The following is a 14,146-nucleotide window of genomic DNA, read 5'->3' on the forward strand; positions in this document are numbered from 1 at the left end:
GCAATTTATTTTTGCTAAAATAATTTGGTGTGTATTCTTAGGGTGATATTTGATAGATAACACATTTTTGTTAGGAAAATGTTCTGTTATCATGTCAAGTTAAATTTAATCCACTATAAGCAAGAGAGATAAGGCACGATATCATAGTAAACCGGCACCAAAATAAATGTGCAGATTTACTAAAATATACGAGAATAACAATGACTTGATTATATAGTGGTTAAAAGTTCAGGATCCAGTGCTTGGGTTCAAATGCTCTTGCTCTTACGGGCCATGGATCATAAGCAAATTTCCTCCTGCATAAAACAGAGGTAATACTGCTGACTCTACAGATCATTGCGAGGATAAAAGGATTAAACATAATTCCCTGAGACATGCTTAGAACTTCAGTGGTACATAAATACGAGCATTACTCCTAGATAACATTACTCCCTCTCTCCTCAGTAAATACACATGTTGCAAGTATCTGCTGTAGGCATTGTGTTAAGCTTTGGGCATAAGTGGAAAGAGCCAGACAACAGCTGCCTTCATGGAGTGAGGGGAACACATGATTGACAACCACACATGTACAAGGTACAACTGAAGCTGTGGTAGGCCATGACAGGGCCATGAGATGCTAGGAAACATGCAGGGTGGCCTTCTGGAGGAAGTGACATTCACTTGGGACCTGTGGAAATACTCTGTGTAAAGATCACCAGGCAGATGGAGAGGGACCAGCACCAGGCAGAGGACAGAAGGGATGTTAGCGAGCATGCTCCCCGGCACTGAGCTGGGAAGGCAAAGTTTACTCAGGAACATCACATGGTTGTTGTGAGAATGTCTGAGAGTTAGCAGGGGACACCACAACAGGGAAACTCTGGAGTTATGACTGCCTCTGTTGGGTTGCTCGGGCTGCCCTCACAAAGCAACTGGGGAGGTTTAGACCAGAAACTCACAGAACGCCAAAAGATCAAGCTGCTGGCAGGAGGAGGTCCTTCCTCCTGAGGACCGTAGGGGAAGGCTCTGCTCCAGGTGCCTCTCCTGGGCCTGCAATGGTCATCTCTGCCCCATGTCTTCCACAGGTGAGTCGGCCTGTGTCTAAATGTCCTCTCACTACAAAGATACCTGTCACAATGGTTCAGAGCCCACTGGAATAACCTCACTTGACTCTAAAGATAACAGGCAAGCTATTGAACCTTAAGACTTCAGTACATGAACTGGAGGCTGGTGGCAGCCTGGACCCAGTTTACTCCATAACACAACTTGAGAGGATGTAGGGAGAAGCAGAGGTGCCACTCAGCTGGGCATGCAAAGTGGCTGCAGGAACTTTGGAGGCAGGAGGGGACTGCGGCCAAAGGGGAGCCTCCCGAGAAAGGGAGATTCCTGCTCCTCCTCTCCAGCCTCTTTTGCTCCTCCCTCTCCCCTCCCCCAGCCATAGGCTGACTTCTCCCAGTATGGCTTTGGCAAAGGAGTACAGGGCAGCACTCCACTCGCCCTGGTGATATGAGGTAGATCAGGGTGGGTGGGGTGACTCTGTGGGAAACATGGCAATGCAAGCACTGAAAAATTAAAAGCCAGATGGCCAAGGTAGTTGCAGTCAAAAGGGCCAGAGAGTACCAGGAGTGCAATGCAACCATGCAAGGAAAGAGATGCCAGGCCATGCAGAACCTGGGTTGTATGCTGGGAGCCACAATTCCCAAATGGCTTTTGATGGTGTGTATGTGGGAGGATGGTATATGTGGACTAGACGCACGCCTGTGTCATGACGACCACCATCCCTGTCCCCACCAGAAGGGCAGGGGGGCTCTTTCCTTGGACCTCTCCTGCCCGACTTCCTTCCCCTCAGAGCTATCCCTCCTAGGCTACAACACCATACACTCCTGCTGTTGCCATGCAGAACTGTTCCAGGCCCGATTTTCCTCTCATGTTAGCTCCACTTGAATGGCCAAAGGGATTGGAATTGCAAGCTCTGCATGTGTGAAGTTGAATGTATTTTCTCCACCTCCCACACAGACCCACGCAACGTGCCCCTCCTCCTGTGCCCTCCTCCCCGCCCCCCCCACCATAGCCCAGCTGTTCACTGGGATTGGGGAGGGGGAAGCAAGGAAAATCAGTCTAAAATCTTTCCTCTTCTTCCTCTACAGCCATTGCTGACCAAGACCCTGTTGGTGCTGGTCCTGGGCAGCCAACAAATGTGTTATCAGAAAAGCCTGGTGGGTTCTTTCCTCAGCTTAACATAGAAATAAAAAAGAAGAACAGTTGAAGACAGGAAAGTTTATTTGCAAAGGGACCAGGTGAGCAGTGAAAAGAAGGGAGGCAAAAGCACCTCCCAAGAGAAAGCCTGGAGGTAGGGTGCCACTCAAAAGAGGGAGAGACACCAAAGGGTCTTGGGGTTTTAAGCCTCCCCTAACCCCTCCTTGTTGGGCAGGAACCTACAGGTAAGATGTTCTCCATCCATGCTCTCCTAACCAATTAGAAAATGGGTGGGCAATTCTGGTGCCGCCCACCTGAAGGTGTGGCCAAGACTTTAGCAGGCCTGGATGGTCTTAAAGTGCAAATTACTCTTCCTCCTGCTCTGTTCATGTGGGTTCTCACTTTGATCAAGATTCATGCAACAGTTTCCTAGCCAGAGTCCTGCCTCATGCTTGTCTCCATTTGTCCACTCTCCCTATAACCAAAATGACATCTATCAATACAAACACATCATGTTCTTCCTAGGGGCGAGTGTCGCAACACAGCTGGTAAAGCCACCACCTGAGGCACCAGCATCCCAGTCCAACTCCCTGCTAACAGTCCAAGAAAAGCAACACAAGATGAGCTAAGTATCTGGGCCTCTGCTTCCCACGTGGGATTCCCGGGTAAAGGTCCCAGCTGCTGGCTTCAGCCTGGCCTAGCACTGGCTGTTGCAGTCATCTGGAGAGAAAACGGCAGATGGAAGATTCTGTCTCGCTCCATCTCTAATTCTGACTTTCAAAATAAATAAACAAATCTTACCCCCCCAAAAAAGTTCTTCCAGTGATGTCCCCTGTCCATGTCACGTCCGTTGGCGCAAACACACACCCCAGAGCCGTCTCTGTAGTCACAGTGCACCCCGTCATGTCAAAGCTGGGAGATCCTGCAGGGAGCAGCCTTGCAGCTCAGCATGGTAAGCCACTACCTGTGCCATCAGCATTCCATAGCAAAATGCCAACTTGGGAAACGCACCTTGTAAAGTGGCAGAAGATGGTCCTAGTGCGTGGGCTACCGGTGGGAGACCCAGATAAGGTTCCAGCTCTCCTGTCTTTGGCCTGGCCTGTCCTCAGATGTTGAGGCCATTTTGGGGAGTGAATCAGTAGATGGAATCTCCCCCCTCTCTGTCTCTATAATTACCTTCCTTCCAAATCTTTTTTAAAAAGAAGCTCTGCAGTTGAAAAGCAAAACATTAACCCCTTTACCTCTGTATTTCTTAAATTTATTGCATAAAGTTGAATAAATTGAAAACAAAGATCTTTGCTTATTTTGCACGAGGACCCTGTTCGCACTGAAATAAACAGCAGGCGAAGGCAGTGAGAGTGGATTAGCCGAGAGGCAGGAGGAGCGGATGCTGCCCACCCTGCTGGGGATGGGGTGGTGTGCTGTGGTTACAGAGGTCAGGCGAGAACCCTTAGAGGAAGGGGACTTTGGGCCACTACATGCAGACTGCCCTGGGCTGGAAGCTGATGAAGGCAAGTGCACCATTTAAAGGGCTGTAGACTGGCCAGGGAAGGAGCGGCAGCCCAAACTGCCAAAATCTGAGGTGGGGCACATCACTTTCCCCTTTTGGAGGAGCCTTCCAAAGGAGAAGCCCTTTTCCCCTCACTGCTTGGCCTGGGCCGCATCCCTAGACACACAGCCCAGGCCAGGGCAAACCAGCAGCAACACATGCTCAGCATCCATGGGGCTCCGGGCAGGTGGCAGAGGCCATGCAAAAGAGAAGCAGGTGCTCCTGATGGTGTCAGAATGCTTCAAGGATGGGAAGTAGACTGATGAAGGCAGTGCCCCAGGCCAGGCTCAGTGCCAAAGACAAAAACATGGATGAACAATAGGAGATTAAACCACAGTCGGAATGGGGCTGGTGTGATGGCACACAGGGTTAAGCTGATGCTCACAACACCAGCATCCCATATGAGCACAGGTTTGAGTCCCAGCTGCTCCACGTCCAATCCTACTCCTTGCTAATGTGCCTGGGAAAACAGCAGAAGATGGCCCAACTGCTTGGGTCCCTACACCCACATGGGAGACCCTGAGGAAGCTCTTGGCTCCTGGCTTCAGACTGCCTGGGGCTTGGCTAGTATGGCAATTTAGGGAGTGAACCACCAAAGGAAAAATCTCTCTCTCTCTCTCTCTCTCTTTTTCTCTCCTTCTGCAACAAAGTATTTGAAATAAATTTTTAAAAATTAAAAAAAAATTTTAAAAAGCAGTCAGGTGCGATAAGCAAAGGGTTCATTTCCTTAGGGAATGATGGTGGCACATGGGCCACGGGGCCCAGGAAGGAGCAGTGTGGCCAGGAGACAGTTGCCTGAGCTGATCTCGAGTGGGAAAGTGAGTTCCAGCAGGACATTCCTGGCTTGGGGAGCAGCAGCAGCAAACACAAACGAGGGAACAAGCAGCACAGCAGTTAAGATGCTGCTTGGGACGCCCACAGGCAGGACTGTGTGTTGGAGTTCATGTCCACTTCCAGTTCTAGCTCCCTGCTAGCACACTGCCTGGGAAGTAGCAGGTAGTAGTCCAAGTATCTGGGTCCTTTCCACTTCTGTGGAAGACAGGGATTACATTCCCAGATCCAGGCCACGATAGACACTTGGGGAATCAGCCAGGCAATGGACTCTCTCTCTCTCTCTCTCTCTCTGACTTTCAAACAAATAAGAAATAATTTTTAAAATAATATACAGAACCGTGAAAAGAAAACTAATAATGAATAACTAGTCCAATAGGTATGAGCTAATAAATGGCAATATCTGGAGACATTCTTTTCTTTTTGCTTATCACAGGTGTGTGTGTGTGTGTGTGTGTGTGTGTGTGTGTATGTACACACATGCAGGCACACAGGATGCACCTGCTAGGGGCATCTGATACACAGAAGCCAGAGTTGCTGCTAAACATGCTACAATGCACAACATAGCTCTCACAATAAAGAATCTTACAAGATGTCAATAGATCTTAGATTGGGAAACCCTGCACTAGATCAGTTCGTACAAAAACATAGTATAGCACTTGGATACTTCCTAGACTGGTACCAGCATGTGACTAGAGAGACCAACGGACAGCTTAGAGAAAATACAGATATATTCTAGGGTTCAGTACGGTAATACAGGGCATTCCAAATTCAGGGATTATTCAACAAGTGTCACCGACACTCCTGGCAGCCAGCTAGGAAAAAATTAGCTTGTAGTAGAAACTCACACTGTATATCAGAATACATCCCAAACGGAGTAAACATCTAAATGTAAATAATATGACCACAAAGTATCAGAGAAAACATGGGAGAATTCATACTAAGAGAACACAGAATTCTTCTATAAACTTTTAGTAGGAAATTCCTTCCTAATTGTGACTCAACAAGCACAAACCATAAACACATTGATAAATTCAGCTAAAAATAGAGATTGTTTGTGTTTTCAAATTTGTATCATCAAACAAATGCAAACCTGGAAAGAGTGGATGCAATTTAGCAAAGAGCCAATATCCTTAACAAACACAAAATCTCTAAAAGAAATACAAGACAAGGAGGCAGGCGTTGGGCTAAGCCACCGGGTGAGTTGTCCACATCTCACATCCCAGTGCAGGGCTTCAACTCCTGGTTCCATTCCTCATTGCTTCCTACCAAGGACATCCTGAAGAACACACTGACAGCTCCAGTAGCTGGGTCTCTGCCAGCCACATGGGACCTGGGTACAGTCCCAGCATCAGGGCCAGTAATTTTAGGCATTTTGAGAGTAAACCAGCAGATGGAAGATCTCAATTTAATTCTCTTTCTCCCTCTCTCTCTCTCTCTCTCTTTCAAATAAGAAAATAAAATATGGGCCCAGTGTGATAGCCTAGCGGCTGGGGTGCCGATTCTAATCCTGGCAGCCCCACTTCCCATCCAGCTCCCTGCTTGTGGCCTGGGAAAGCAGTCAAGGATGACCCAGGGCATTAGGACCCTGCACCCACATGGGAGACCTGGAGGAGGTCCTGGCTCCTGGCTTCAGATCACAGCACCGGCTGTTGTGGCCACTTGGAGAGTGAATCAGCGAACAGAGAATCTTCCTCTCTGTCTCTCCTCCTGTGTGTCTGCCTTTTCAATAAAAATAAATAAATCTTTTTTAAAAAAAGAAAATTTAAGTTTATGAGAAAAGATATGAAACACCAGCTCACAGAGCAACAGCAGCAAAAGAAACACAAGATACTGTTAAATTTATAAAAATAGGTTCAATTTCTTCATAAGAAAAACACAAATTAGAAGTATTGAAATGCCTTATTTTATCTCTAAGTATGGGAAAAATTCAAAGTGGAAAATATGCAGTTGGTCATAAAACCAGACATTGTTAGTGAATATATCAACTAATCCAGCCTCTGGGAGGGCAATTTCACAAGAAAAAACAACAAATGCATATATTTAAAATTATTTTTTTGAAAGGCAGAGAGACAGAGATGAACAGAGAGGAGACCATCTATGAATGGGTTCACTTCCTCAATGTCCACAAAGCCAGAGACAGGCTGGAGTTGAAGCCAGGAGCCGAGAGTTCCATCCGCCTCTCTCACTGGGGTGGCAGGAACCCAACTAGCTAAGCCATAGCTTGCTGCCTCCGTGGGAACGTTAGCAGAATCCTGCAAGACCCCAGCAGGTCACTGTAGCATCCGAGCTTCATGTGAACTGCTGTGCCCAATGCCCACCCCATCTGTGTCTCCTGTCTCACTCCTCAGAGCTTGCCCTCCAGACACATAGGGATGCATACAGAGTGTCACATCCAAGATGACACATTACAGCAAAAGATTACACTGTTTCTATAGGAATGTTCCTTAATAGAGAATGCTTAACACTGGCAGACCAAACCTGACCTTCTCCCCATTTTTGTAGGATCTGTAAGCTAAGAATAGACTTAACATTTTTTTATGCTTGAAAAAAAAATAATCTGAAGGAGAACTACGCCACAATGAACCCATTTAGCATGCTAATGTTGGTGTCCATCTATAAAGCAGACACTTGGAGCCAGCCCTGCATCCTAACTGGGAGCTGTCGTTCCATGCCACAAACGCTACTTTCTGGTCCTTTTCAAAAAAAGCTTGCTGCGTTAGCAAATATACAGCTACAAACTCACTGAAAAACCTACTGATGAACTGTCCTGGGAAGGCTTCGAAGGTATGTTACTCCATTCTTTAAAAGAAGCTACCAAAAGTCACCATTTGGGTACGAGGAGGGAGGGTATGTTTTGTATTCTTTTTAAAAATGCGCAAACATTGCCTGGCAAGAAATGCCAGAGATCAGTTAGTGGTTACCTGTGGGGAAATGAAACCAATGAACACAGATAAGGGAGGAAAAAAAGTTGCATGTGTGCCTGATTTATTCAGGAAACTAAACTGAAAGTCAGCAGACACTCAGTGAGGTGAGTGGGAGCTGGCCACTGGCTCTGAGCTTTCGGGCCTGGCTTAGGGGTACACTGGCGGGGGCCGGGGGAGGCTGGGCTCAGGTATTTGCATTTCACCGGTCCCTAAGACAATAAGGATTAATTTTTGTCTTTTTTTTTAAGGGGGAAAAATGGGTGGATGGAAGAGGCCTGAGTAGGAATGGAGAGATGAGGGATTCGTAGCTTCCCCCTGGGGAGGGAACAGGGAAGTTGGGAGGGGAACAAGCTCTTCACCACAAATACTTTCATCGAATTCCCACATGCACATCCATTGTGTGTGTGCTGATTTCTCATAACAGTAATGTCGTTTCTTCTGACCAGGCCGGAGCAGGGCGCAGGGCTGGCCCCAGCAGTGACAGATGGAAGGGCTGGGTAACAGTGGGGAGCAGAGCTGCCAGGAGGCTCTGACTCATTAGGACCCCCTCACCCCAGGACCTGGGGAGGAAACCTGTTGGGGCAACACAGGCAAGGGGGTGCAGAGTGCTGGATGCCCAGGCGGCTTCTCTCTGCACTCCTGGGCAGCACGGGCTGTCCCTGCAGCAGCTCCCAAGGCAGCCAGTCCTGCCCACCCCCATCCCAGCAGCACAGGCACTTGGGTGCAGACTGTCACCCAGGCATCCAGATCCCAGCAGGATGGCTGGAGGTTTGAGGCAACCTAAGGGCAGGTCCTGTCTCACACAGACAGGGAGAGCACAGCCCAGCCTGGCAGGAGCACATGCCCAGTCCCTCCTTCCTCCCTCCTCCCATGCCCACCATGCATTTCTTCTTCATTGCCTTATAGGGAATCCCACATAAACAAGTCAAACCTCTAGATCAGGATGTCTTCGCATTACACTGCACCTGCCTCTATTCCACCACACCACAGGCTCCTTGGGGGCTTCACAGCTCTTGTGACCCCTCCCCTCCATAATCAAATTCCTGACTTAGTCCACTGAGGCTGCAGTAGTCAACTACCATGGTCTGGTTGGCTTACACAACACCCACCCGCTTCCCATGAGTCCAGAGACCGGAAGTCTGGCAGGCCAACTGTGTTGCGGGGTGCAGAGAACGCCTCCCCCTTGTCCTCCCAGGGTCCTCTGGAGCGGATCGACCAGGGGCAGATGAGTGGCAGAAGCTTCACAAGCGTGTTCACGTGCCCTGGGGACTGTCACCGGCAGCTTCTACCCCTTCCACCTGGAGGCGAGGGAGGAGAGCGTTTTTTTGTGGGGAGCCAGACATGCGTACAACAATATTCAATAAATGACTTACTCTGGAATCATATGGGCCCAGGAGATAGACAATGGCCATGGACATCTATCTGGGTATGGCTCTTTGCTTTTTCTTCTGGAAGGTGATTGGTTCATGAAGACTAAGCAAGGGCCAAACTAAAAAAGTACAGAAGGGCAGATGAGTAAAACTTCATCTTGCATCTCTGTTCTCCAAAGGTTTTTCATGGAATTGGCACCCCAGAGTGCTGTGCTGGTATCGTCGGTGTCTGGCGAGCCTATTTTGTGCACAGGAGAGGACAAGGAGCCCCCTCACCCACCCAAACAAGCTGCCCTTCTGCCCTGAAGAGCCCCTCCAAAATGACCATGTGACCAATAAGGTCCCCTCCCCGCCCCCCCAGCAGAAGCAACCATAATCATCTCGGTTTCTGACACGGCATCAGGGCAGGCAGCTCCAGCGCGGCCTTGGGTTTCTGTGGCCCTGCACACAGAACATGCTGCTGCCCTCGTGCTTTCCCAGGTAAATTGCTGGCAATGCTCAGAAGCCTGGAAATGGCTTTATAACTAGCCACCACCACCGTTCAGGAGGCCCATAGACTCCAGCAACAGGGCATTCTCGGTGGGTGGCTGGCTGGCTGGCTGGCTGGCTCACAGAGAGGTCCTGACGTGGCCCGGGCTGGGCCCAATGAAGTTGCTCAAAGTCATCAGGAGGGAAAGAAGCCAGGCTACTCTCACAAAGGGGCCTCTAGAATTGGCTTCCTCCCTGCCCTCTTCCTTCCTGTCCCTCGGGTGGAGCTGAAATTGCAAAGGGCTTCTTGTTCTTGGCGTTATTTATAGTTCAGTGGGTCTCTCCAGCCCCAGGGCTGGGGATTGCTTGCTGTAGCCACAGCAACCGGGTCCCCAGTACCAGCACAGCATGAGGGCTGGGGGATCAACCAAAACAGCAACCCCCAAACTTCAGGAAGGACTGGGCTTTGCTGCAGAGCCATGGTTGGCCTGCTAACGTAGGGGTCTAGCACCACCTAGCGTTCATTGTGGAGACTGGCGCAGGAACCGCTCCCATGAGAGGTTATCTCGGGAAATGGACTCCCACTGCCAGAGGGACGGTGCCCACGCTGAACCTCCGGGGAGGCTGGTGGGAGAGGCCGGAAAGCTAGAATCCTGATATGTCACGGACGGGGGTGTTGGGTGAGGGGCTGGGGGAGACGTTCCCTTGGAATGGAGCTGGGGTGACTCATGAGTAATATTTAGAGCCTTAGTCCCAGAAGATCTGCCTTGGGTTTGTGTGCACGAATATTTTTTGCTCACATCACAGAAAAAAAAAAGTGGTGCTATTTTATGACTTTTATGCTTCTAGAACTGCTTTGTCAGAGTTCTCACAGAGGTTTATTTTTAAAAAATAAAATAATAAAGGGGGCTCTTGAACAAGGTCAAGCTAGCTGCGTCATGGCTGACTCCCCCATGGCACCTTGCTGCTGCTGCTGCTGCCTCTCTCCCAGGGCGCCCCCAACTGTCTACGAAACCCCCGCACCCCTTTTGCCTGGCAGCCTTCACCTTAACCTCCGGACCTCCTAGCCAGTGGCCACTTGCAGTCCCACAGCCTGCAGGAGACCTCGGAGCAGCAGGGAGCTGAAGGGGCTTCCCCAAGGTCCTCCTGAGCTTCAGCAGAGCTGGGATTTGCATTCGGTGATGCATTTGGGTACAGAGGAAGACACCATCTCAGAAGGCACTAAGGCACCAAACTCCCTCCCAGCAGAGACACCTCCTGCTCCAACGCCAGCCGCCGCGACCCCAGGCTTGGCCGGGCTGTCGGTGTGGCCACGGACAGACGGATGGCTGCCACTCCAGCCTAGTCATCTCCACGCTTGGAGAGCACCCCAGAGGAACACAGCTCAGGGCTGGGGCGCCCACAGAAGCCGGAATTGTCTCTCATTCCCTGTGCCCTGGCCCCAGCCAGTGGAAAACTGGGAAAGATTCCCTGCTGGCTCAACCCTTTCCCCTACTGCCTGCTCCTCCACCAGTCGCCACCAGACACACCTGTAGGAAAATGTGAAGCAAGGCCATTCTCTGGATTCCTCTAGAAAAAAAAAATTTGCTTAAGTACACAGACATAGAAATAAAGTGTAGACGAGGTATCCCATGCTACAATGGGATCCAAACCCTTGGCTTCCCACAGTGTGGTGGATGTAGAACCGTAGGCTACCTGTGGGGGGAAAGGAGGACCCCTCGCTGCCACTCTAAGCCTCCTCCCCCTGCTGAAGGCACACAGCTCCTCTCTGACTTGCAAACAAAGGCAGTGCCCCACACCCACCCACCCTCATCTGCAGTTCTGCTCTCTGAGCTTAACATCTCTTACTGTGTCTGGCTTATAAATTAAGCTTTATCACAAGTATATTACGAGGTGAGGGGAGGAGAACAGGTTCATACCGAGTTTGGGGCTAACTGTAGTTTCAGGAATTCCCTGCAGATGGGGACAGAAAGGGGGCATCCTGCCCCCGCAGTGTTGAGGGGGGGGGCTCCTGTGATGGGCTGGAAGGGCAATCAGGCACAGGGCTTCATCCACTTGGCCTTTTCCCGACCCTGCTGTTGCCCTGGAAGCACACACACACACACACCCCCACACACTGCATCTCCCAAGTTTTCTGGGCTCTCTCTCGGTGCCTTAAAATTTGACTGACCTTGGAAAATAGTTTTTCCAATAAAGACACAGTGGCCAGGGCTGCTGGATGCAGTTCCCTGGGAGCAGGCAGGAAAAGCTGAGGCCGGAAGCTCTGTGGCAGCATCCGTCCTGTGCAAGAAGGCCGGAAAGGCCATTTCCTCGGCTGGGGGCTGGGGATGCACAGGAATGCCCCTGACAGCCAGCGGGTGAGGGCAGAGCTACGGAAGCCCCGGACACTTGGGAAATCTCCCAATGTCCTTGCTGCCTGGCGGGTTTCCTCCCAGGGGGTGGAGGGGCTTGGGAGCACAGAGCTGAGGCCCTGTAAGATGAATCATTCATACCCACTAATCTATTGATGATCTCAAATACAAACGTCAGCGTGGGTAATTAAGGATTGATTGCAAATGAGCTCCAGTGTAACAACTCCCTCTGTAATTGAAATGGACTAAATTAAGTCTGAGATTTTTGAAACTAGGTCTTTAAAAAAAAATTCTTTTTTGCCTTCATTATAATTAACCCCCTGCCCTCCCACCCCCACCCCTTGTAACACAATTAGTTTGAAATAAGATCCGCAGTAACAGATCTGACATAGGAAGGTGGCACTGAGATGATGCCTTCATACACTAGCCCTGGGAATCCGGAGCATGGGGTCAGCTTCCATGGGAAAGGCTGCTGGTGGTGTTGCCAAACACCGGACTAGGAAGAGTGGGGGAGCTGTCAGCCTCTCCCCTGGCACCCACTGGGCACTGCCCAGGGCAAGAAGTGCCAAGCTGCTCTGTGGGAGCTGGTGGGGCCCAGGAGTCTTGCGTGGGGCCTGAGAGGGATGCTAATCTAGAGACAGAGGGCCTGGAGACACACCAAAACAGCTACCACCAAGTGATCAGTGGTCAGGGAGCCTAAGCAGGAATAGCCCTGGGACTCCTACAGATCGGTCCCTGGCTGCCACTCACTCCTCCTGATTTGCCCCAGCAGAGGGCAATGCCCACCAGCTTCAGCCTGCCAGGAACCCAAAGGAACTGTGTGGCCCCAACTGGGACCCAGGAGGCGCTACAGCCTCCCTGTCTTTGTCCCCGGTTTGTCTCGAGGACAGCTGGCCATCCGCAAGAGGCCTTGGTCTCTAGCATGCAACTCAGATGAAAGGGTTCGCCTGTCTTTGAAATTGCACTCTGAGTTTCAACAGAGCTCAAGGGCGGAAACAGAGCAAAGCTCCCACACCTCCCCCAGCCTTCGTCCTTCTCTTGCCCCCTAGATCCCTGCCCCCAGCTTCCGGAATCCCTCAGGCAAAGGCAGGGACACCTGGAGCCAATCGACCCTCCCTCAGCAAAAGTCAAAGCCCACAGGTCCAACGGAAGAGGTGCTCAGAACGCTGTGGCAGCTGCTTGGCAGGTGGGGGGCAGGGGGAAGTGAGTGAGTGAGTGAGTGAGTGTGTGCCTGCCTTCATCTGTTTCCCCCTGCTCACTCAGTGACGTTGGAAACCTCAGTAAGTGCTTGACTGCAGAGCCTGTGAGGCAGAGCGGCAGCAGGGGCATTTCGGGAACGCCTGCAAGGGGTGTGCTCCTCTAGGAAATCAGATTTTTAAAAACACACGGATGATGGTGTTCTCATTTCCAGGTAAGCCCTTGCTGAGAAGCTGCCCAGAGGCAGTGTGGGCACCTTACTGTTGGATCTCAGTGTCCAGGCCTGGGCCCGGCGTCTGGCCGCTGAATAAATGAATGTGGCATTCTTGTTGGAAAACTTTCCAGAGCTTCCCTGTTGTCTGGACAACGTCTGCATTCTAACATGTGGTATGGAGGATCCCACCATTAGGTGCCAACCCGCCCTGCCCGTTAGGTCACCTCGGCTGGTCCCTGCACAGTGACAACACAAGGCCAGGTATCCCCGCCACCTGAAGACATGTTAAAAGCCACCATTGGCAACACTAGCATCCCGTGTGAGCAACTTCCAGTCCCAGCTACCCTACTTCTTTCTAATCAAGCTCCTTGCAAACGTGCCTGGGAAAACAGGGGAAGATGGCCCAAGTATTTGGGCCCCTCTGCCCCTAGCTGGGAGACCCAGATGATTGACAAGCTCCTGGCTTCAGCCTGGCTCAGCCTTGGCTATCATGGCCATTTAGGAATTTGCCAGCATATAGAAGATGGATCTCTCGAACTCTACCTTTCAATAAATAAATCTTTTAAAACACACACACATATACTTAACTGGCATAGGTCCCCAATCAACAAATGTGGGATGGAGTTGAGTGTGGCAGACAGGTAGCTACTTCTCCACCACCACCTCGGTGTTCCCTGCTGCCCACCTGTGACGCTCACCTATTATCACCTGGAATCTGAGAGAGGACGCTATTGTATTGTTGTGTAACCACTCCCCTCACAAGCCCCTATAAAGGCCCATGATCGGGAGGGGAATGCTCTCTTGGTTCTGTGCTCCCATCACTCTGGCACTCCAACTCTTGGCCAGGACAGACTCTGGGGACAGGTATCCCCTGAGCATGACCCCTGTGTGTCTGTATTTCTCACCCTCTGTTCACTGTTTGGGAGGGACAGAGAAGATAGCAATGTTAACATGCTTTGTATTTCTAATGTGTATGCTTTTGGAGTTCCAGGAGAAGTGAGGCCTAGCAGTAAAGGAATGTGGGCCGAGAAGTCAGGGAAAGGTGAATGTCTGCAGCTTTGTAAGTG

At 50.6% G+C, this 14,146-nt stretch overlaps 1 long non-coding RNA gene across 1 annotated transcript in view; it reads right to left on the reverse strand.

Moving 5' to 3' along the window:
- Positions 1 to 14,146, reverse strand: part of LOC121164928 — a 225,823-nt gene that overhangs the window by 58,461 nt on the left and 153,216 nt on the right. The window contains exon 4 of the long non-coding RNA XR_005885182.1: positions 8,589 to 8,777. This is a non-coding gene — a long non-coding RNA (uncharacterized LOC121164928). The remainder of the gene's footprint in view (positions 1 to 8,588; positions 8,778 to 14,146) is intronic.

Source organism: Ochotona curzoniae, unplaced genomic scaffold (genome assembly GCF_017591425.1).
Source record: "Ochotona curzoniae isolate NIBS_2020 unplaced genomic scaffold, NIBS_Ocur_1.0 contig_883, whole genome shotgun sequence".
Classification (NCBI taxonomy): Eukaryota; Metazoa; Chordata; class Mammalia; order Lagomorpha; family Ochotonidae; genus Ochotona; species Ochotona curzoniae.